Source organism: Diceros bicornis, chromosome 17 (genome assembly GCF_020826845.1).
Source record: "Diceros bicornis minor isolate mBicDic1 chromosome 17, mDicBic1.mat.cur, whole genome shotgun sequence".
Lineage (NCBI taxonomy): Eukaryota > Metazoa > Chordata > Mammalia > Perissodactyla > Rhinocerotidae > Diceros > Diceros bicornis.
Window position 1 is genome coordinate 1816794 of NC_080756.1, and position 23958 is coordinate 1840751.

Genomic DNA, 23958 nt, shown 5'->3' on the forward strand with positions numbered 1-23958 from the left:
CCGCCCATTCCGTCCATGTGTATTGTCTCTGTCTCTCCCTCTCCCGGGGTTGTCTGGGTGCGGTGCTTCTCCCTCCCTGCCTCAGTCTTGGTCACTCTAGGTCCCCTCTCCTTCTTGCCAACCTCTCTCTCTCACACTCAACAACTGGCTTGCAAGTGCTGATACTCAGAAAGAAAGCATTTTATCAGGCTGGAGCCTGTGTCTCAGTCACACAAGGAGAAAAAGAGCCAGAAATTATCCAATTTGTTGAAAATAGATAAAATTAAAGCCACAAATTTTCAATTTCCTTTAAAATGCCTAAATACATATACATGCCATACATAAGATTTTAATAAACTTAGTAGAATCAATCTAACAGATTTATTTAGAGGATTTTGAGCAAATACTTGGGGGAGGGGGGAGGATTAAAAGAGTCGGTTTAACGCAGTGGTCATGAGCACAGGTTTGGAATCACAGCTCTGAGTTTGCGTCCCAGCTCTGCAGTGACTGTGATCTTGGGTAGGTTACTTACTCTCTCTTGGCCTATCACCTCAATTTAATGTGAGGATGAGCTGTGGTACCGTCTGTACCACACTCAGCACGGTGCCCAGCACAGAGGGAGGGCTCAGCACATATCACACCTAGAACAGCAGATGCAGGCGGCACGTCTATCGCTCTTTCTGTCTGCCTACCAGCTGAACTTTCCCTTATATCTGGGAATGTCCCCACTTCATGATTTCAGAAGGTCAAAGAGTTTTCCATGTCTTATATTTGAGAACTTCCCCCCCATCTTATGATTTCAAAAGGTTAAACACTTTCCCACATGTCCTGTACTTCTAGGACATGAGCTCTGCCAAACACACATGTCCAGCCAGACTGGAAATGGGCAATTCGTGAGCAGGAGAGGTAGGGACCAGAAGGAACTCGCACACTAACAGCGGAGCAGTTGCAGCAAGGTCGAGTCTGGGGCAGAGGCGGCAGCCCTCAGAGGCGTCTACAGCTAGTAGTGTCACTGGGGCAGGCCGTGGCGGCTGTCAGTCTGTCTGCAGATGGGACTGGCACCCTCATGGGAATCGTTGTGCAATGTGATTTTGGGCATCGATTTTGGCTGCTTAGCCCTGAATCTGGTTCTCTAACCCTCCCAACAAGTCGATGAGCCACTGAGCTCTACCCAATATCCTTTTAAAATACACAATATGTTTGAATTGGTGTTTACTGCCACCAAGAATTCTGACTGACACATCAGTTAGGGGTAACATCCTTTCCCACCTGCCCCACCCCCACAGAGAAAAAAGATTCCATTTTTAGTCTCTCCAAAGAAATATAAAAGTATTGTTCACTTTCAACCAATGGATTTATCCTGTGAGGTCTTGAAAATCTTACTTTTAAAAATTTTAGATAATCATTCTCCTAATTTAGAATATGAGAATCAGCTAATCAATTTTAGATTTATTTCAAAGGAACACAGTAAAGGAGAACTGATGACACAGTAAAATACCTATATGCAAGGAGTAACTATCAGTGAGATAGAAATTGTTCTTTTTTGTGTGTGTGTGAGGAAGACTAGCCCTGAGCTAACATCCGATGCCAATCCTCCTCTTTTTTGCCGAGGAAGACTGGCCCTGGGCTAACATCCATGCCCATCTTCCTCTACTTTACATGGGACGCCGCCACAGCATGGCTTAAGAAGTGGTGTGTCGGTGCGCACCCGGGATCCAAACTGGCGGACCCTGGGCCACCGCAGCAGAGCACGCGCACCCAACCACCTTGCGCCACCCGGCTGGCCCAGAGAAATTATTCTAACGTGCCTGAAACCACCCTCGATGTATTCCCAACAACCTTCTTCCCAGCAGGGGCTTTTTACCTGAGGTTCTATAACCAAAGAGTTCCCTCTGCCTCTTAAGGGTCATTTTAAGGTCAAAAATTTAAAAGTTATTATCAAAAGGACTTAAATATTCTTCTTTCGTTTTAACAAATAACTCCATGAAATACCTATATAACAAAACTATTCAATTCTCTGTTAAAACAGTACAGAGCAAGTCAGTGCCCAATTGCCACAGGCGGAGTTTTCAGTGTGTAAAGCACACTCCTCTTCCTCTGCCAGATTTCTCTGCAGGACTATCTTATAGCTGAGCAATGCATTTTCCACTGTCTAGAATGTTAAAGCTCAAATCTGTTAATTTTATTACCTGTTAATATAAATGTGATACAAGGTTTGTCAGGAGGGTGAAACTGGGGGACTAAATGTGTGCGTGGTTTTTTTTTTAATACCAGGAGCCAGTTACTATATAGAGTTGAAACTGTTTTAATCAATAAAAGAATAATCTAAACAAAGTTAAACATAGCTTTTTTTAAAAAAGTGACAGTCTTTTCAGATTAAAATTTAGAAAGAGGAATCAAATATTTGGAAATGTATATTGACATCTAATATATACCTAACATACCAAAAATTCAGTAGAAAAAAACTGACTTTTGGCAGAAAAAAAAGGTCAGAGAATTTCAGGGTTCATGACAATCATGCGCTAGAACTATGTGACAGGACGGAAGTTGCTGAGGCCTTGAGAGTTAAGCAACTCACCCAAGGAACCGATCTGATTTCTAGCTGAGTGATGTCATTAAAACATCTTCTGCTTTTCCTTCAAAATGAGTCAAAATAAAGTTAATTGAACACCAGATGGTATTAATTCCTGGAATTAAAGTAACAAAAAAATACTAAATCCAAGGCAAGTGATTTCAAAACCCAACTATTAATATTCTTTTCAATATAAAGTTCTGATTTATGATCATTTATAAATACCCTGGACTTATCAATGTAGAAAAAGTCATCAGGAAAAGTAAAAACTTTTTATAGTGTCCATAAGTTCATGTCCATGTAACTCCCAAGATGTGTTATAAAGTAAAATCATTTTTGCCTATGTGCTAAGGGCTGTTTCATTAATCACCAATTATAAGCTATTGGTTGTTATTTACTGCATGCCCTCAGAAAGCAACTTATACCTAAACATCATGAATTTAAATTTATGCCACTTAACCAAAAAAAAAATTTTTTTTTTTCTGGTCATAATCCACCTGCCCTAAAAGGACACCATAATCTCTTATGGAAAAGTTCCTTTGCATTTGGTTACCTTATACTAAACATAGCAGGAACTTTCTACTCAGGGGAGTAAGAAGAAAAAGTTCTCACAAAACCTAACTCTTCTTTAAACGAGGCTTGTACAAGTCAGCCTTACAAACTAGCTATGCTTGCACCTCCTGAGAGGTCCAGAAGCAGCAGGGCTGAGAAGGGCCTCAGGCCAGCTTGGGATTACCACCCTACTATGAAGAGTCATTTATGCTATGAAACAACAAACAATCAGGAAAAAAAGGAACTAACGGACTCCTACCAAAATCAGGTGCAAGAACAAAAATTACATGAGGGGCCGGCCCCGTGGCTTAGTGGTTAAGTGCACGCGCTCTGCTACAAGCGGCCCAGGTTCGGATCCCAGGCACATACACATGCACCGCTTCTCTGGCCATGCTGAGGCGGCGTCCCACATACAGCAACTAGTAGGATGTGCAACTATGACATACAATCATCTACTGGGTGGCTTTGGGGAGAAAAAGGGGAAAAAAAGAGGAGGATTAGCAATATATGTTAGCTCAGGGCTGGTCTTCCCTAGCAAAAAGAGGAGGATTGGCATGGATGTTAGCTCAGGGCTGATCCTCGTCACAAAAAAAAAAAAACAAAAAACTACATGAAACCCAAAAGAGAACAGGGAGAGAAGACGAGCATACAGAGACAAACAAGGTTTACAGCAAGAATAGCAAACTCAGCACAGGTACTGCTGTTTCCCCCCTTCAAGGCTGGCCCACACAGGGAACGGGTGACAGCCCTGTGGAGCTTGGCAAAGGCCTCAGAAACCTCTAGATGGCTATTACAAAGCAATGGAATTTGTCAGACCACACCAAACACTGCCATTCCTGGGTTAGACTGACTGGAGGAAAGTTATGGAGAAAAACCATCAAGGAGGGAATGAGTATAAGAAAAAACAGTACCAGTACGAGCCACAAATATTTACCGAGCTATTTCATATTTTAATTTTTAGGTTACATATACTGTTTCATTTAATCCTCACAACAAACTTCGTAACTACTAACATTATGCCCATTTTATAGATAAGAAAAAAATGAGGTTTATGGAATTTTAAACAACCAACTTGCCGGAGTCATACATACAATAAATGGTGGAACTGAGGCTCTAACACAGACCTGAGCACTTTACCACTCCTTTCAATGAATCATGGAATTTAACAACTGACCTAACCCTCTATCCACTTCTCATGCAAATCCACCAAAACAGACTTTTTTAAATAAAATTTTAATTATTTAAGTAATAGCATGTTTCTAACAGAAAGTCTGGAAAATATAATGGATGTACCAAAATTCATCTTTATTACTGCATTTATAATTAATATTTTAATGAACATCTTGTACATGAATCTCTGTGCACATTTTTATTCTATTTATAAAGTATTATAAATGGAATTCTGGGTCAAAGAGTGTGAATACATTCTGACAGAACATCTGATTTTAATATTACTGAAATGATGAAGAGACGATGGTTTCTTGAGAAAAACAACGATGGCTTGTTCTCTCTTGTATCCACAATGCCTAGGCACATGTGCAAGTGTTCAACGACTGCTGAATGAATGAAGAGGGTTCTCTTCCCTTAGCATACAGTCGCTGAAGGGAGAATCAAATAGAGCAGGCTCCCAAATTAGAAGACAACAATCAGGCCAAATATCAAATTCATTCATGGGCTACATAAAACTCTTCTTAGGCAGAGAAGAGCACGAATATTGACAATCATTCAAATACATTTCCATATGTTTAAAAGAGTTTGGACATCTCATTGTATATTTAAAGAATATAGTATTTAAGCAGGTATATAACACACTGAAGACATTATTTCTGCCATTTTAAGTTAGTATCTAAATGCTATAATCTGTTATTGTCCATGGAGATCATTTCAGAACATGTTCATATACCAAATTCAAAGAGCTAAATATTTTAATAGTAGCTAGATTTGTCATTTTATTTTTTCTATCAAAAATCATCATCTATTATCATCAGGTTCTAATGATATTATAGCACACAATGTCCCCATAAAGATGAAAAAGAGATTCACTACAAAATAATGTTCCAGTCATTGATCTAGCACGTTAAATGTATAATTTAATCCTCAAAATATTACATGGTAGGTATTATTATTATAATCTCTATTTTATAGATAAAGAAACTGAAGCACAGAGAGGTTAAGAAACTTGCTTGTTGCTTTGAAGCCAGGCATTCTGGTCACACCTCTAATCACTACACAGAATTGACTCCCAGTAACAAGCAAAAAGCATTGAAGTTTCTGGAGTAGTTTTCCATTGACTCTGATGATGAAGCGCACAATGACAGTATGCCTGACAGAAATTAGGAAATTTAATCAATCCAGGTGGATTATTTATTCATTTAGTAAATAATTATCTATTGCAGACCAAAAACTGTCTCAGAATGTGGGAGTGCTCTCCAAACCTTGAAAAACACTAGGTCTAAGAAAGAAAGACAGAGACAGATCGTATAATGCAGGTATCTAGTGTAGACAGATAGATCTAATGTAGTGAGAATAAAACAGAATTACTCACAGGTGTCATGGCACAGAAGGAGTAATCAGCCCTGCCTAGGGCCCTCAGAGAAGCTGCACTGAGGAGGAAAGGCCTCCACTGCACCTTGAATAACAGACTTGTACAGAAATTTCTAGGAAACAGTCTGCCTCCCCAAATTACCCACACACAAGGCAGGTTCTCACTACTATGAGAACAGTAGCGCAGAACATGTCCTCACACAGTGACACCATCTTGGGTTTGCTGGGGAGAGAGGAGAAGACCGCGCAAACCCTGCTAACACGACAGGAACCAGTGATAAAGAAGGGGCCCATCAATCAAGCTTAATTTTATAGCCAACAGAGCAATAAAACTGCCTTTGTTTGGAATACCTGTATATAAATTCCTAACTTTAAAAAGCCTTAAATTTAAAAAATAATAATAAGGAATGTAGGGGGGAAAGGAGACCTCTGGTTAGGCTTGACTGACCTTGACTCCCTCCTGAAACTTACCTTAAAAAGTTAAAGGAGTTTTTAGAAGTATAAAACCCATAAAGATTAAGAGAATGGGGAAAGACACAACAGCAAATGAGAGAAGTCAATAATATTTTGGAAGCTAGAAAGGGAAAAAAAGTGGTAAATAACCCAACAAGACCAAGAAAGCTGAAACCTCAGAGGAAGAAGCCATCAGGAAGGAAGCTGATCAAGACAGAGAGTAGAATAATGGTTTCCAGAGGCCGGGGAGGAGGAAGACACTGGGAGTTATCGTTTAATAGGTACAGAGTTTCAGTTTAGGATGATGTAAAAGTTCTGGAGACTGATAGACAGACGGAACGGTTACAAAACAATGTGAATATACTTAATACGACTGAATTGTGACACTTTAAAATGGTTACAATGGGAAATTTTATGTTATGTTTCTTTTACCACATTATCACAATAAAGAAAAGTAGTAGTAAGCTGACTCATGCTGGAAAGATTCAGGTAGTGGAAGCAGGATGAAGACAAAAACGCAGGGTGAGGCTTGAAACGAGATGACTGGGTGAAAGTTCATTTAAGTAGCCTCACCCCCAGAACCAATCTTCTCCCCATCCCTGATGAAAGTCTAGAGATGCATCTCTGGAGAGGGTGGAGCAGAGACCCTGATCTTAGGAACACAAGTCACACCTGAAAGCAAGACAAAACGCCTTACTGGAAACCAGGGAGAACTGGGTGAGAGTCTGCACTCTGAACAGGATGCAGACGGGCGTCTCCAACAGAAAACGGAACAGAGAGACAACCTGATGTGTCCAACGAGAGTGAAAGGTTTCAGATTTATCACAGCACTGCGAATGAATTAACAATAGGCACAAAGTACACAAAATTTAAAACTCGGATAATTATGTGGGAAAACGCTAAGTTGGACAAGATAGAAAATACAATCACAGCGAATTCTGTGACAGCTGTGAAAAATATTTGCATGGCCATAATAATTTAAATACTAAATAAAGAATTTACCCAAAATATCTGATATCCTATAAAAGGAGAAGGAGAGAAAGGGAAGTATATGTAAATGTTTGCAGGAGGTAGGGAGAGATGACTAATCCTCATTTTTCTTAGAAGTCAGTAGCTACTGTGTAAAATGGAAACCTAACACAGAGTAGAACCAAGTTAGAAAAACAAAGGCAAATATCAGAACAAACAGCTGAAAGAATTGAAACTGACTGCTTCTAAAGATTGGGAATTGGAGGTGAAAAGGGGAGAAATAGGGAACTGCAGTTTTTATAAGCCTTGAAATATTATTCAACTTTTAAAAGTACATATATACAAATATCACTTTAATTTTAAAATAAAAATTTAATTTAAAAAAGCAGATTTTGTAATGATGTTAAAAAGATCTAAAATTGTCTAAATTGAGTATGTATCCTTGTTTTCAAACTATTATGCTGATTTCTGTGAATTCTTAAAATTTTCAGTAGTACTGAGGTCAATAGTACTAAATACCTTTCTTAGAGCACAATCTATGAACTGATACAGTATGCAATTCACGGGAGAAATACTTTGGGCATGCAGCAACTGTAAAGCCTAACTGTTTAAAACCATTCTATAAAGACAGTATTTTATTTATTCCTTTCCCCCTAAAAAGATATATTTATATAAAAGCTTATATTATATCTTGGGTCTTTGAATGGCTAGCATTTGTAAGCACCAGTGATGGTAGAGTAGAACTTATATTCAAGTCTGAATGTCAAATGATACAAATGGACAAAGTGAAAGGCTACCTCATGGAAAAATACACAAAGTACTAAATACCCAAAAGAAAACAGAAAACAATCTTATCTGCAATAACTGTAGCAACCTGCAACTTTTTAAAAGTCACATTCTTGTGGGCACAAATTCACCAACTAAATATAATCTAATTAACATATTTCTTCTACACAGTCAAAACCAACAACTTCATTCCAGAAAAAGAATAATGCTTCAAAGTACAAGATTAAAACCATGAGCAACTACCTCAGAATCTACTGGGGTGTGTGTGTGTGTGTGTGTGTGTGTGTTGTATGTGTGTGAGGAAGACTGCTCCTGAGCTAACGTCTGTGCCCATCTTCCTCTATCTTGTATGTGGGACACCGCCACAGCACGGCTTGATGAGTGGTGTAGGTCCACGTCCAGGATCTGAACCCTCGAACGCGGGCCGCCAAAGCAGAGTGCGCCGAACTTAACTACGCCACCAGGCTGGTCTCTATTGATTTTTTTTTTAATTAATGAAGTTCTTTTCATGTAAAAGATAAAAACTATGAGACCTGGTTTGCTTTTCCAGCAGTACTAATGGACTGTGCTGATCTACAACACACAGTTGCTCAATTTCACACATCGACTACACACAAATTTACAAATAATTAAACAACTATTACAAAGGCTGCAGAGGCTTAAAATCATATGTTATATTATTTACATTGCACACCCATGTAATCAAATAAGAAACAGAGCCAGAGATACAGCAACCGAAGAAAATCTCAAGTATTTATCATGGAGTGCCCACATGTCAGGGAACAGGAGAGGGAGAAATGCATCTGAGATGACACTCCTGCACTCAAGTCTGAAATTCAGCAGAAGAGGTAAGAAGTGTGCATGGTGGGGCTGCCAAGACTAAGACATGAAAACAACTCATGAATAATATAAAGCAGTGAAATGACACAGTACTAAACTACAAAATATAAAGGATAATTATAAATTTAGACAAGAGAAGATAACACTTGCCTTGAAAGAGGAAGTAGGCACTGAACTAGGTCTCAAAGAAGTAGAAAGGCATTTGAGGAAATAAGGGAGAAAGATCAATGTCACTCTCTCTCTAGTTTCTGCTGTATACTTAAAATTTTCCATAATGAAATACTGGGAGCAAATGTATGCAAAATCAAAAAAGGAAAGTAATCTGAAAGAAAATTGACTCAGAAAAGGGAAAATAAATGAAGTAGTAAACAGAGAGGGAACTATCCACAAACAAAGAAAAAAAAACTTAACCAACAATCATATATCTTGTGTATCAATAAACGTTCACATTATTTTGATTAGCCTCATTCCATTATTTGAGGGAGAATAAGAGCATTATAATCCCATTTCCACAATGAGACTCACCAAGTTTTGTTTAGCAATAAAACTACGTAAGTACAGCTGAGATTTCCTGATTCCCAGTCCTGTAATCTATCCATTATACTACACGCTACTTGATGCGCGAAGTATTTTACACTGGAGTTACTTTGTTATCAACCTCCCTCTCCTACCACAACCAAAAACATCAGGATGCTATCGATAGCCACTATAAAAAAAATAAAAAGGCCCATTTTTGAGCAAGTATGCTGTAATACACAATAGCCGAATGAGTCTCACTTAGGACCACAAAACTTTTATGACCAGAATCACGGCCTTTCCAGTAAATCCAGACATGTTACTATTCCAGGGCATCCTCTAGCCAACAAGGCCATGCCAATGGTCAGAAAAGGGCAGAGGCTGGTGCTGAGGCAGCAAACCTGAGAGCTAAAGTCATAGCTCCAAGGTATTCAGATACAGAATTTTTTCAATGTTTTATCTAAATTATTTTGGTTGTAAGCCGACAGCTACATAAAAATAGGGATTTAAAATCAAAGAAAAATGCTTAATATATCTAAGTGAAACACTATAATCACATTCATGAAATGTACCAGTTATGCCATATTAGTCACAAACTTGTTACAAGCTTTCTCAGAATTATAATTATTATTATTCTTTACACCTATATTTTTCCCTTCTCTAAATTATTAAGATATAATTAACTTTTCCACATCTACAAATGGTATCCACGTTTACCAGTTATCCCAAACTAGATTAATACTCATCACAAACTGAAAAAGACCCACTGGTCCAGCCCCTGGGCACCATGGTCCCTTAGATTCTCTCCCTTCCTTCTCTGTTTCCCCACACCCAAAGGCTGAAGAGTCTCATGCTCTCCCATTACACCCCACCTGAAACACCCCTGAGCAGTAGTCAGGTGCTCCCCCCCTTCAATAGGGATCCACTACTGAATTAACTGATCCCACTTACTTAGTATACAGAAGAGGGTAACTAAGTTTCCTTCCAATATTTTCACTTGTTTTTATGTGTGACTAGGAGGAGCAGGGAAAAGGAGTTTTGAACGGAGGCACAAAAGAGCCAAAGACAATCTTCAGCCTTCTAAGGTAGCTGTGGCACACACAAAGAGCAACGTACCTGGCATGCAGGACCAGAGTCTTAATCCCAGCTCTGCCACGTTTCTGTTTCTAGTTGGGTGACCTTCTTCACCTAGCACTTCAACTTGCCATGTTCAGGTTCCAAAAGCATCTCTAGGAAACTGCCTTCACTTGGCATCTTTGATAACGATGATGATGATGAAGCAGAGCGGCAGATCCAGCAGAAACAGAAACAGAGGTGGTGGAGCTGATGGTGGGGGTGGTAAGCCCACAGAACTGGCAAACTTTGAAGGAGCCTGCGACACGGAGAGGTTGGAGGCTCCTGAGATTCTGGTCAATGACCAAAAACACACACGAATTGTTCTAAAAACTGTAATTTAAAATCCTAGTTATTTAACCAACATTTGTCTAGTGCTTACTATGTGTGCCAGTAACTGTTCTAAGCACTTTACAACTTATTTAATCTTCATAACAACCTTATGACATAGGTGCCAATACTATCCCCATTTTTTAGATGGAGAAACTGAGGCACAGAGAGAGTAAATCACTTACCCAAGTCACACAGCTAAGTAAGTAGTGGAGCCAGGATTCAAACTCAGGTAATCTGACTCCCAAATCCATGTTCTTACTCCACTAAGCAGCCATGGAGTTGTGGATGGATCATTATGTCTCCTTACCTTTGGATATGTCATGTGAATTTTAGCACACATCTTCCTAATTATGTCCGTCTTAGAGTAACATTTAAAATGTTATTATCTGAACCTATCAGCAAGGAAATAATTGTAGTGGGTATCAAGAGCAAATCAGAAACTAGGATCAGTGTTTTATCAATTATATTCAGAAACTCAATAATAAACGGTAACATTCACTAAAGTACTTTATTAGCCATTCAGGAATTTAGTATTTTTAATTTTCTGAAAATGTATCAGTTCATGCACAAGTGCACAAACACACAAACACACAAAACACGGACTACTATGTATTAAATTATTACTCTCTTTCAACGATCATAAATCAGACTAGTTAAATACTCAACCAACAAATATACCCTAATGGACCGAGTTAGACACCATTTAACTTTAGTTACATTTCACTGGTAACTGTAAAAAAGTCTATACAAATTTCCATAGCTTACCAAAAATTAAAACATTTTATTGCTGCCACCACAAAGTTTTATCTAATAGCTGAATATAGCATTAACATTTATTAAAGTCTCCTTAAATATATTTGTTATTAACAGTATTAATATCTTATTAAAATAATTTCCCCTAAAGAGTACATATCAGTATTTCCCAAATTTATCAGCATAGCGGTATTTGCAGTACCATTCTAAAACACTGGATAAACTAGAAAGAAGAATAAAAGTTAATTATAATTTTATGAAGGATCTGGGATCAAACCAAACATTATAGAACCCAATTAAAACATCATCATCAAATATATTCTTTGGGAATACAGGACCAAAAACCAGATTTTTAGAAGTCTTATTAACACATTAAGACAATAAACTAAATTTTGAAACAATTCCCAAAAGTGTTAATGCTAGAAGTGACTCTTCTCCACAAGGAGAAATTTATGAAAAAAAAGCATGTCTTTAAAGCCAACTCAAACACTGTTAGGGTGAAAATAAGAGACATCTGAAGACAACTTTACTGTCTCATAATTTTTAAAAGCATTAGGAGAAAATTTTATGTTAAAGTAGTATAAAACATTAATTAAAGAAAATATGAAGATAAAAATGAGAAGAAAAATTAATGAAACACTTCGGGAACAGAAGGAGGAGGCAGATTCTAATTAACCACAGATGAAAATAACAGAAAAAAAGACAAGGAAACGCAGAAATGTTTTTGTAATTTTGAAAATTAATCATACAGAGTAATCATCATAAAATATGAGGTCCCATCTACTGTGCTAAAGCAAATATCACATTTTTGCATGCACACTGGATGAAGACTTTTCCTTCACCATAAATACACAAAAGGTTTTTGTTGGTGCAATTTACTACGCCTATTCTCAGCCCTAAGATATTTTTGTAGCCAGTCTCAAATTGGAAATGGGATGCTATCTGTCCTCAAAATGTCGAGTTATTGGCAGAAACGTAGCCCCATGTCTAACAGAACTTTTGTGCTCCACTACAAGTCTTTTAAGTGGTATTCTTGTTTATATGTAACTAAGACCACCTGTGTATTTTAGCATAGAAATCAAAACTTATGGGATACCTTGTTCACTGATAAAATAGATTTGAATTTTCCCTAGTATGAGATTACAGTCTTAGTACTTAGTTATCACTAACCCCTACCATTAAAAAGATTAATTCATATTATGCATATCCTTCATTTTATGGAATTAGTTTTCCAAGGTTAGCTACACAGTATATCCTCCTTTCCCACCACTGAAAAAGCAGAGAAATGCTCCTCCAGAAATATACTCCCAATAAATAAGCCAAAAACCGTCTACTACAAGAGAAGGTTGATGCTTCCTTTGCTTCTGTTTCGTCGTTGGTAATATTAGGTACCACGTGATATCCAGTACTTTTTAGGAATGGAAAGTGGAAACATGCTTAGAATCAGATTTCTACACCCAGATGCACCCTGTGAGCAACTTAAGAAGTGTGGAATTGGAACTAGTTGTCCATTTAATCCCACCAGGCTCTGTGATTCTACTTTAAGGACGAAGGAAAGTTACATGTGTGTTTTTACAGTTATAATAATATGCATTAAACAAAAAGGACATTATTACGTTATAAGAATCTTTCTATCTGAAAAAAATATATTTTATAATGGGATGCAATTGCTAACATAGTAGACTTAGGTTACCTTCCTCTATAAATTATACTTTGTTTCATTAGTCTTCCTCAATAAACTCTCATTCCACTCTCCCAGCTTTATCTATGCTTTAAATTCTATGCTTTTATATGCTTTAGATCTATGCTTTAAATTCCCTTAAAAGCTTTGTATTTAAAATACCTGTAAAAACATTTAACTGATACTAATTTTCATTTGGGGGACAAAAAGCCCTTGGCGTTCTCATTTCTATAAAACACCTAAACTCTGCGCCACAGAGGGGAAGCTGGACTTGAGAACCTAAGGCTCCGTCCTGCTTTCTCCCCAGCGCCCATCCCACCTCATCCTAGCACCAAGGAGGAAAAGAGAGAGACGCTGCACCACCACGGTGGCCACTTCCTACTGACTACTTCTGCCCAGACTCCCATTCCCACCACTGCAGAAGCCACACATCAATGTACTCAGGAGGGCTACTGTTGCTCCTCTTCACACACAATTGCACCACTCAGTGACAGCCATGCCATGGGGACCATATGTGGCAGGCAGAACTGTCAAATCCAAGATCTCTGCTTCCTGATGTACACGCCCTGCATAACGCCTAGGACTGTGAATATGACGGGATTTCCCTCATGTTAGGTTAACTCTAAGAAAGTTGACTTGAAAAAAGGGAGATTATCGGGTCGGCCCCGTGGCTTAGTGGTTAAGTGCGCGTGCTCCGCTGCTGGCGGCCTGGGTTCGGATCAGGGGTGCGCACTGACGCACCGCTTCTCCAGTCATGCTGAGGCCGCATCCCACATACAGCAACTAGAAGGATGTGCAGCTATGACATACAACTCTCTACTGGGGCTTTGGAGGAAAAAAATAAACAAAATTTAAAGAAAGGGAGATTATCCAGGGGGGTCTGAACTAACCACATAAACCCTTTAAGTCTGGGTCTAGGAATAAGAGACAAAGAAGTCAAGGGAGATTGGAGGGTGAAAGAGACTGGACATGAGGGATATTCTCCACAGCTGGCTTTGAAGACGAAGGGAGCCATGTGGCAAAGAACACAGGCAGTATCTATGAGCTGAGAGTGGCTCCTAGTTGACAGCTAGCAAGGAACTGAGATCTCAGTCCTACAGTTGCACAGCACTGAGTTCTGCCAACAATGGGAGCTCTGGAAGAGCCTCCAGACAAGAGCTCAGCCCACGTGACTCCTTGATCTCTGCCTTGTGACATCCTGAGCAGAGAACCCAGACAAAATGTGCCCAGGCTTCTGACATACAGAACTGTGAGCTAATCAGTGGGTGTTGTTTCAAGCCACTGAGTTTATGGTAATTTGTTACATAGCCACAGGGACTCCTTGGAGGTAAAGGATGGAGGCTGCAACGCAGGAGTAGGTTTCCGTTTAGCAATAGCAACACCACAACAGGAAGACCTGACACAGAACATAAATTTGCCCTGAAAACTAAAGAAGGGTCACCATAACGGGGAACATGCTTGAAAACTGCCCTGTTTTCATTTCCTTCACCTTTATCATTACCAAACTGTATGTGTTTGCTGCCTATTTCATTCACTAGAATGAAAGCTCCATCAGAACAGGGATATGTCTCTTAGTTCCCAGTGAATACCCAGCACCTTAAAAAATGCCAGGCACAAAGGCATGCAATAACTATTTCCTGAATAACCAACAAGAACAGTAAATTATGCTATATATGAGGTTTCTTAGAATAAGGAACTGAAATAACTACATTATCAATTGAACTTGCTGCATCCAACACAGTCCATCCTAACAAATAATTTCCCTTTAAGACAAAACAAATACAGGTTTCCCCACTACCCGAAAGTCCGCTTTACACCACTTTGCTGTTATGAAAAGACCTGTATTATATGTACCTGTTTTCACTAACCGAAAGAAATCCAAGAAGGATTTTCACTTTTACGTGAAAAGTGAAAATACCATTCAGCGTTTTCTTGCAGTGAGTGAGCCATTTATACAGGTAGCGCACCCGGAGCAGAGAGTGGCACCCTCCCTCTCCTTCCCGGGGACTAAACGCAGCATCTCAGCACCCAGCCGCCGGAGCTTTCAACTGTGTCTGTGAGCATCTATGCTTTCTCTCGATTTTGGCGGGTTCTTTTTTGGGTCTGGGAACACTAAAAAATTTTCCCCATATAAATTAATAGTAATTGCTTCTTCACTTTACACCATTTCGGCTTATGAAATGTTTCACAGGAACGCTCTACACTCAGATAGCTGGGGAAACCTGTATGTTATGTTTCTCCATCCACAGTTGTTCATACATGCTTTTAGAGATGCCTACATTGATGCTGCCGCCCATTAAAGAATGCTTGTAGCCTGGTAAGCATATCAACAATAACAGAATGGAATTTTAGTAAATATGATAATCAAATCACAACATAAAACTGATTAAGATGAGGAATTTACCTTCAGTTGATGGAGACAATTCAAGTCCTCACCTCTTTCCACACAACTACGTCACACCCTGCAGACCCACAGTTAAAGAATCCTAACATGCTTGAAGAAACTCAGATCCAGAAAAATCTCCAGATGAGCAGGACCTTATTTCTATAGAGCAGATCACATTTACATCTAGTTTCTTTGTTGTGCTAACTCAAATGTTGCTCAAAATAAGTTTAAAATCCCTAATATAATACAAAAGATATTAGTAATTATACCTCTACTAGATAGAGACTAGAGTCTCATGCACCTTCAAGAGAAGGTAACGGCGAAAGACATCCAATTCTCTTTTAACACATCTCTTTTCTGCCAGAATCAATTACTTCTACAGCAGTTCCCAACTTACACATGGTACATTCCAAACATGATTTGTTGGCTGGTTACTTGGGAGTCACGAATGCCTTTCTGCCCCATAGAATCAGTTACAAACGGTGGCTAAGTCATGCAGCACGGGACTTCAGGTACATTACAGGGTTTTGTGGCCTGCAACCACTACCATGTGTTTCATTTATTTATATTTTATCTCATTCTTTAAAAAGGGGGGAAGGATGGAGGCTGAATCATCATATGTAGCAATTCAATGATGTTTTTTAAGTACTGCAATTCCTAAACAAGTCTTTTTTTTAATTGAAAAAGATTAATCCTAAATTGAGACCACCTAAATTCAGCTTGAAAATAAGGTATGAAAAGCACATGTTCTACTCAGATATTTTTTTAAATGAATTTTATAATGCAGAGAACAACAAAGTACTATTTTGGGTGATTCACAGAAAAGTAGAATGATTTTTATCACGCTAAATTCAAAGAACTTCTAAAATATGTTCGGAGTTCAGGGACAAATAAATTTTCATTTTCAAGATAACAAAAATACAAGTAAACTGTTAATACACTCATTTCCTCCCCTACTTACCCACCAAAAGTAAAAAGAAATTCACATCTGTGAAGAGTGCTGGTTCATACCTTGGTGTATGACTCAGAGACAAAAACTCTGCATAATAACTATTCCTCAAAATTATTCCCTATCCCTGTGAAGACCTACAAGCGAACTTCCACAAAGCAGAATGTAAAAAAAGGGGGAGTGGGGTGGGATTCTACTCCTTTAGAGAAACAGTAATTGTGTGTGTGTATCTGTCCATATACGGCAGCCTAATTCATGTTTATGCCTGGATCTACCAATTTCACTTATTGAATTATTATTATTGAATTAAATAGTCCTGTTAAGTCTCAGTCATAAGAATAAGAACATGACCAAAAGAATGTTCTAATAGTTAGCTTATTTTGAAAGCCAGGAATGTTATTTTCCTCATCGTCTTGTGCCTTCTCCACATTTTCATTCACTCATTTATATTCCAGATAAAACTTGTTAACATGCCAAGGAAGTATTTTATCAATTCCTATATGTCAATCAATGGGAACGGGCTGAATCCAAATATATGAGAATCACCAGAACGCAGAGACTTCTTGGTGTATATTAATAGTATCACATCTTGATATGCAAGTAATCGCAAACCTTCCCGTGAATTTTCAACAGCACCACACACCTTTTTCAAACTCCCACCTAAGACTTTCAGGACATTATTACCCTCTCCTGGTTCTCATTGGTCTGATCACTAGCTGCCTCTATTTCCACAGCAGATTCCTCTTCCTCCGCCATGCCTCAGTTATTTCCCAAAGCATGAAATGTATACCCACTTTAGGTGGCACATATATAATGATGAGTCACGTCATGTCATGAGCAACTATTGGCTTGTCAAGCCCTCGGGTCTTTTAATTACAAAGTCTCACTGTTTTTTTATTTCATTTTGGTTTTTTATTTAAACTGAGTAGACTCAGGCTCAGAGGATTTAGCAAGCAACAGTATCTAGCTAAAATTTAATACCATCATTTTGTTGTCACTCTTTTAATTTTTCCATTGCCAACTATTTAAAGCAAGTGATACTAGTTTGCCATTTATAGTATCAACACAAAGTTTCCCTTTAAAATAAATGTATTTAAGTAAAAGAGTCATTTAAAGAAAGATATTAAGGAAATAATTGCTTTTTGGAGTGGTCCTCAAAAAAATGATGTGTCATAAACACTGCTCTGACCAGAATTGTGGGTTTTTCTAAACCCAACACTTTCTCCACATTTTCTCTCTTGTGATGTTATTGACCCCCAATTCTCAGCTAAGCTCCTGATTTCAACCTAGGATATTGTACCAGCACGTCGAATTCAACACCTCCAAATAAAACCCATTCTCTTCTGATCACCCCATCACCACCTCCACCACTTCCAACCTCACCATCAAAAGCCAGCCAAATTCTCCTCTACTACCATTCACACAACCTCAAAACCTAGGCATTATCTTTGACTCATCCCTCTCTAGTCACTGCATTCTAGCAGTTAGCAATTCATTCATTCCACAATTCATTCATTCTAAAAAACACTTGTTGGGTTCCTACTGCATATGAATAAAAGCATGTCATTTTAGAAAGCCCTTTCTTTAAAAACTTCATAATCTAGGGCCGGCCCTGTGGCTTGGTGGTTAAGTGCGCGCGCTGCGACGCTGGTGGCCCGGGTTCGGATCCCGGGTGCGCATCGAGGCACCACTTCTCCGTTCATCCTGAGGCCGAGTCCCACATACAGCAACTAGAAGGATGTGCAGCTACGACACACAACTATCCACTGGGGCTTTGGGGGGAAAAAATAAAATAAATAAAATCTAAAAAAAAAAAAAAAAAAAAAACTTCATAATCTATGAGAAAAGACATGTAGCCTTATGGACTCTTTCTCCAAAATTGGGGGGGGGGGGGCGGAGGGGGGCAGGTGAGGGAACATAAGATGGGACAGACCTGAAAAGGAATGCTCAAGAATATTAACAGTGGTTATATTCCTAAATGGTAGAAATAAGAATAGGTACCATATTCTTCACATTTTTCTGTACTTTCATAACCAAGAAAAATACATTCCAAAAAACGTTCCCATCCAGACTCGTTTCTCCATTCCTATTCAAGCATCCTAGTTCAGACTTTCATTATGTCCTCCTGCCTGGCCTCTAAACTGACCGTTTTTTTTTTTTTTTTTGGAGGAAGATTAGCCCTGAGCTAACATCCAATGCCAATCCTCCTCTTTTTTGCTGAGGAAGATTGGCCCTGGAGTAACATCCGTGCCCATCTTCCTCTAGTTTATATGGGACGCTGCCACAGCATGGCTTGATAAGCAGTGTGTAGGTCCACACCCAGGATCCGAACCTGGGAACGCCAGGCCAGCAAAGTGGAGCATGCAAACTTAACCACTATGCCACCAGGCCAGCCTCTAAACTGACCTTTTTGAAGGTCGCTGCCCAATACATTATATATCCAGTTGCCAGAATAATATTTCTGAAAAGTTACTTTATTCAATTACTCTTCTATTCAACCACCTTTAATGGCTCTCTACTGCCTATAATAATAAGAGTTGTCTACTCTACCAGCTTTTCAGGGACTTCTATCATCTAGCCTCAATCCTACCAATAAAAAAATAAGGGAAAGGGCCGGCCCCGTGGCTTAGCAGTTAAGTGCGTGCGCTCCGCTACTGGTGGCCCAGGTTCGGATCCCTGGCGCGCACCGACGCACCGCTTCTCTGGCCATGCTGAGGCCGCGTCCCATGTACAGCAACTAAAAGGATGTACAACTATGACATACAACTATCTACTGGGGCTTTGGGGGAAAAAAAGGAAGAGGATTGGCAATAGATGTTAGCTCAGAGCTGGTCTTCCTCAGTAAAAAAAAAAAAAAAAAAAAGAGGAGGATTAGCATGGATGTTAGCTCGGCTGATCTTCCTCACAAAAAAAAAAAAGGTAAAAAACAGTATTATCATGAGTCAAATATTAATGCTTTATCATAAAGTTAAATGTAAGTTAAAACTACTTAAGACTCCAAATCTGGCATACTATTAATAATTCTGTTAAGCACTATTTCTCAATATTCCTAAAATTCAGGTTTTTATTATATACTCCATTTTTGACAAACTCGCTTCTAGAGCACTACCCAAACAACCTAGATTGTGTTTAGCATGCAAGTTACAGTCCATTAATCAAAGGTATTAATGGAAGTATCCATCCAACAAGGATATACCTATACTGAAGCAGAGACATGAGAAAATAATTAAGGGAATTTCTAATGGTATAAAATCAATACTAGCAGGTAAGAGCTAGGCCACCAGGCACAGAATAAATTAAGCTGAGTATATTCAACGTATAGTTTTTGCTCTAAGTTTTCATTAGTCTGAAGCAACTGGTTTCTTTGTTCTGTAACTTATCACCTAAAGGTCCTAAGCTCTGTAATATTTAGAAAGTATTTGCCTAGCACTTATAAATACCATTTCTTATTAGTCACTTTTGCCCAAGAGTATGAGTTCTAGGATGAAAGAGATAAAAGATGCAAAAAGCCCCTGCTCATCACTCTCTTCAGCTCCCAAGGAACATCTAAATGCCGAGGGGACTTAGTCCTCCTATCATTACCAGAGAATACTGAAGCAAAACCTGGAAGCAACAGGCTGGTGCAGGAGAACTTTCCCAGATGTTGGGAGGATTAAACGCCAGGTCAGCACTTGAAAGACCCTGAAAGTGAGTGACTCCTTAAATTTTGTGCCCTAGGTACCGCCTTGCTTCATCCTACTCCTGGCCCAGGGTAGAGCCAGGAATACTGCTAAACATCCTACAATGCACAGGACAGTCCCCCACAACAAAGAATTACCTGGCCCAAAATGTCAATAGTGCTAGACATAAGAAACCCTGGTATAAAAGAAAGAACCTCAGTTAGAATCCCAGCTCTACAACTTATTAGCTAAGTGATCTTCAGCAAATTATATAACCTAAGACAGTTTCCTCATGTATAAAATGACTATCATGCTTATGTTGAAGGATTACGCTGAAGGAGGATAAATTGATAGAGAAGCCTTTAGACACTCTACAAATGTTAGTTTCCATTCTCAGAGTGAATACAAAAATCTTCTCTATCAGAGATAGAATTCTGGTGCTCTCAAAGATAATTTCAAAATATGATTGACACGTGGTTCTATAATTGGTTTATTTTCTGAATCTCCTATCAAAGTCTAAGCAGCCTTAAGGCAGAGTCCCTACTTTATCAAACTTTGCATCCTCAGCCTCTAGAACAAAGTAAGCATTGGGTAAACATCTGTTAAACGGTCAAATGGACAAATAAGCTCTAAGTGCCTACCCACTACAACAAAGCATTCACTGCACTGCATTGTGGAGAATTACCAAAGAACCTAAGAACACATAATGCTTCTCCTGGAAAAATTTAAAAATAGTAAGAGAGATTGCTGGAAAGAGGCGGCATAAGAGGACTTGGAACTCACCTCCTCCCATGGACACTACAAATTTACAACTACCCTTGGAACAATTACCCCTGAGAGAGAACTGGAACCGGGTAAAAAGAACCCCCACAACAAGGGACAGCGCTGAGGCGGAAGAGGCAGCAATTCCTTTCTGGAGAGGAAAAAAGACATTATTGTGACCTAGTACAGGCGTGCCACCCAGAAAAAAGGCGCTCCATGGCTGGGAGCAATCTCAAGGCACAAAGCTTTCCTTGGAGGAACAGGGGATCTGAGCGGGAGAGCTTTGCCACAACAAGCAGCTTTTGAACTCAGCACAACTGAGACAAGCGTCATAATATCTGGCTTTGCTGGCTATTTACAACAACGGGGAATACCCTCAGAAAAGCTGTTGAACATAACACAAAAAAAAGCCTGCTTTTAGAGGGCCCAGGCATAAATTTACCTGTTTCGGAAAGCAACACAAAATCACAGAAAGAAAGGTACACAGTCCTTTGGTGAAAAGAGACTCACCTGGTAGGCTCTGGGCGCATCTCAGGGAGGCAGAAGGTGGCTGGGACCACCTCCCCAGCGACTGAGATATTGGCAGCAGTCATTATTGTGACCTAGTACAGGCGTGCTGACCCAGACACTGGCAGATGCCATTGGAGTTCTTCCTCTGGCCTGTTAGTGCAGAGGTTTGTCCTGCCCACTAGAGCACCAATTTAATCCAGTGTGGCCACGGCAGACAGCCCGACCTAGGGACAGGCCCTACACCACCAAGCCCTCAGCAACTTGTGGGTCTGCATAAGCGAGATGTGTGGGACCCTCTGCAGCAGGGCGATTCGGCCTGCCTTTGCAGGGCAGGGCATGCTCGAGGGGCAGGGCGTGCAGGATGGGCAGGCCTGCATTGACAGAGTGTGTGAGGTCTCTGCAGCAGGCCAAGCAGCTCTGCTTCAGCTGGGTGGGGCATGGGCACGGGACAGGACTGCGTGGACAGGGTGTGTGGGCCTGCAGGCAGTGCGGCTTGTCAGCTGCAGCAGCTGTGTGCTTCTCAAACAGCCACATACGGGATCTGCCTCACCTTCCAACGCCTCAAACAACTTGTCTGCCACACCTGGGGCCAGCCCCACCCAGGTGCTCTACTGAGAGAGCTGACAACACCCTTGTAGGCCAGAGGCCTACAGCCACTGTGAGCTCGAGTCTAGCAATCAGCCATGTTGGGGGCCTACTCACTTAACAGAAAAACTGCAGCAGGAATGTGCTATTAGACCTTGCAGCCAACTGTGCTGGGGCCCCCCACACCCGATAAAGTGACTGTAGGACCACAGCAGCCACATGCAGCTGAGCCTTACAAGCAGCTGGCCAGGCGGACAGCCTAGCTCTCCTGCCCACCTACAGTAAGAGTAACCCCGCCACAACAGAAGGACACGTGTAGCCCACACAGGGAACACTTCTGGAACATTTGGAACTGGTGATGAGAAGGAAGTACATGGCTGGGCCTCATAAAGCATCTCTTACATAAGGCCACTCCTCCAAGATCAGGAGGCGTAGCTGATCTACGTAAAACAGAGATATAAGCACAGAAAAATAGGCAAAATGAGGAGATAAAGGAATATGTTCCAAATAAAGGAACAGGACAAATCTTCAGAAGAAGAACTAAATGAAACAGAGATAAATAGTCTACCTGATAAAGAGTACAAACTAAAAGTCATAAGGATGCTCACTGATCTTGGGAGAAGAATAGATGAACTCAGTCAGAACTTCAACAAAGAACTAGAAAATACTAAAAAGGCCCAATCAGAACTGAAGAACACAATACTGGAAATGAAAAATTCACTACAGAGAATCAATAGTAAAGTAGATGATACAGAAGAACAGATCAGCAGGCTGGAAGAAAGACTAGAGGAAATCACCCAAGTTGAACAGATGAAATAAAAAAGAATTAAAAAGAACGAGGACTGTCTAAGGGACCTCTGGGACAACACCAAGGCTACTAACATCCATATTACAGGTGTCCCAGAAGGAGAAAAGAGACAAAGGGATAGAGAATCTATTCGAAGAAATAATAGCTGAAAACTTCCCTAACCTGAGGAAGGAAACAAATATCCAGGTACAGGAAGCACAGAGAGCACCAAACAAGATAAACCCAAAGAGGGCCACATGAAGACACATTATAATTAAAATGTCAAGAACTAAAGACAGAGAGAATCCTAAAAGCTGCAAGAGAAAGGCAACAAGTTACACACAAAGGAAACCCCATAAGGCTATCAGCTGACTTCTCAGCAGAAACCTTACAGGCTAGAAGGGGGTGGCACAAAATATTTAAAGCACTGAAAGGAAAAAACCTACAGCCAAGAATACTCTACCTGGCACGGTTATCATTCAGAATGCAAGGGGAGATAAAGAATTTTCCAGACAAGCAAAAACTAAAGGAGTTTATCACCAATAAACCAGCCTTCCAAGAAATGCTAAAGGGACTTATTCAAGTGGAAAAGAAAAGACCACAAATATGAACAAGAAAACTATCAAAAATAATAATAAAAAAATCACTGGTAAAGGCAACTATACAGTAAAGGTAGCAGATAAACCACCTATGAAGCTAATATGATGGTCAAAAGACAAAAGTACTAAAATTATCTATTTCCAAGATAAGAGGTTAACAGATATACATGCACAAAAAGAGAAGTTAAATATGATGTCAAAAACACAAAATGTGGGGCCGGCTGGTGGTGGAGCAGTTAGGGGCGTGAGCTCCACTGCGGTGGCCTGGGGTTTGGATCCGGGGCATGCACCGATTGTCAAGCCATGCTGTGGTGGCGACCCATATAAAGCAGAGGAAGATGGGCATGGATGTGAGCCCAGGGCCAGTCTTCTTCAGCAAAGAAAGAGGAATGGAGACAGATGTTAGCTCAGGGCTAATCTTCCTCACACACGCACACAAAAAAACCCACAAAATGTGCGAGAAGGGGAGTAAAAGAGTAGAGCATTTAGCAAGAGGTCAAACTTAAGAGACCATGAACTTAAAATAGATTGCTATTTACATAGATTATTATATATGAGCCTCATGGTAACCACAAACCAGAAACCTATAATAAATACACAAAAAATTAAGAGAAAGGAACCCAAACATAA

General features: G+C 39.8%; 1 protein-coding gene across 12 annotated transcripts in view; it reads right to left on the reverse strand.

Moving 5' to 3' along the window:
- FRS2 (fibroblast growth factor receptor substrate 2) overlaps positions 1 to 23958 on the reverse strand; it is a 118923-nt gene that overhangs the window by 64384 nt on the left and 30581 nt on the right. For 7 of the 12 annotated variants that reach the window (XM_058557651.1, XM_058557645.1, XM_058557650.1 and 4 more), the window contains exon 2: positions 10328 to 10583. The exons of 4 other annotated variants lie outside the window; for them this stretch is intronic. The gene's annotated coding sequence lies outside the window, so the exon portion shown is untranslated. Of the gene's footprint in view, positions 1 to 10327; positions 10584 to 10964; positions 11682 to 23958 lie in introns of those variants that run through there. One more of the 12 variants, XM_058557644.1, reaches the window with a different exon arrangement.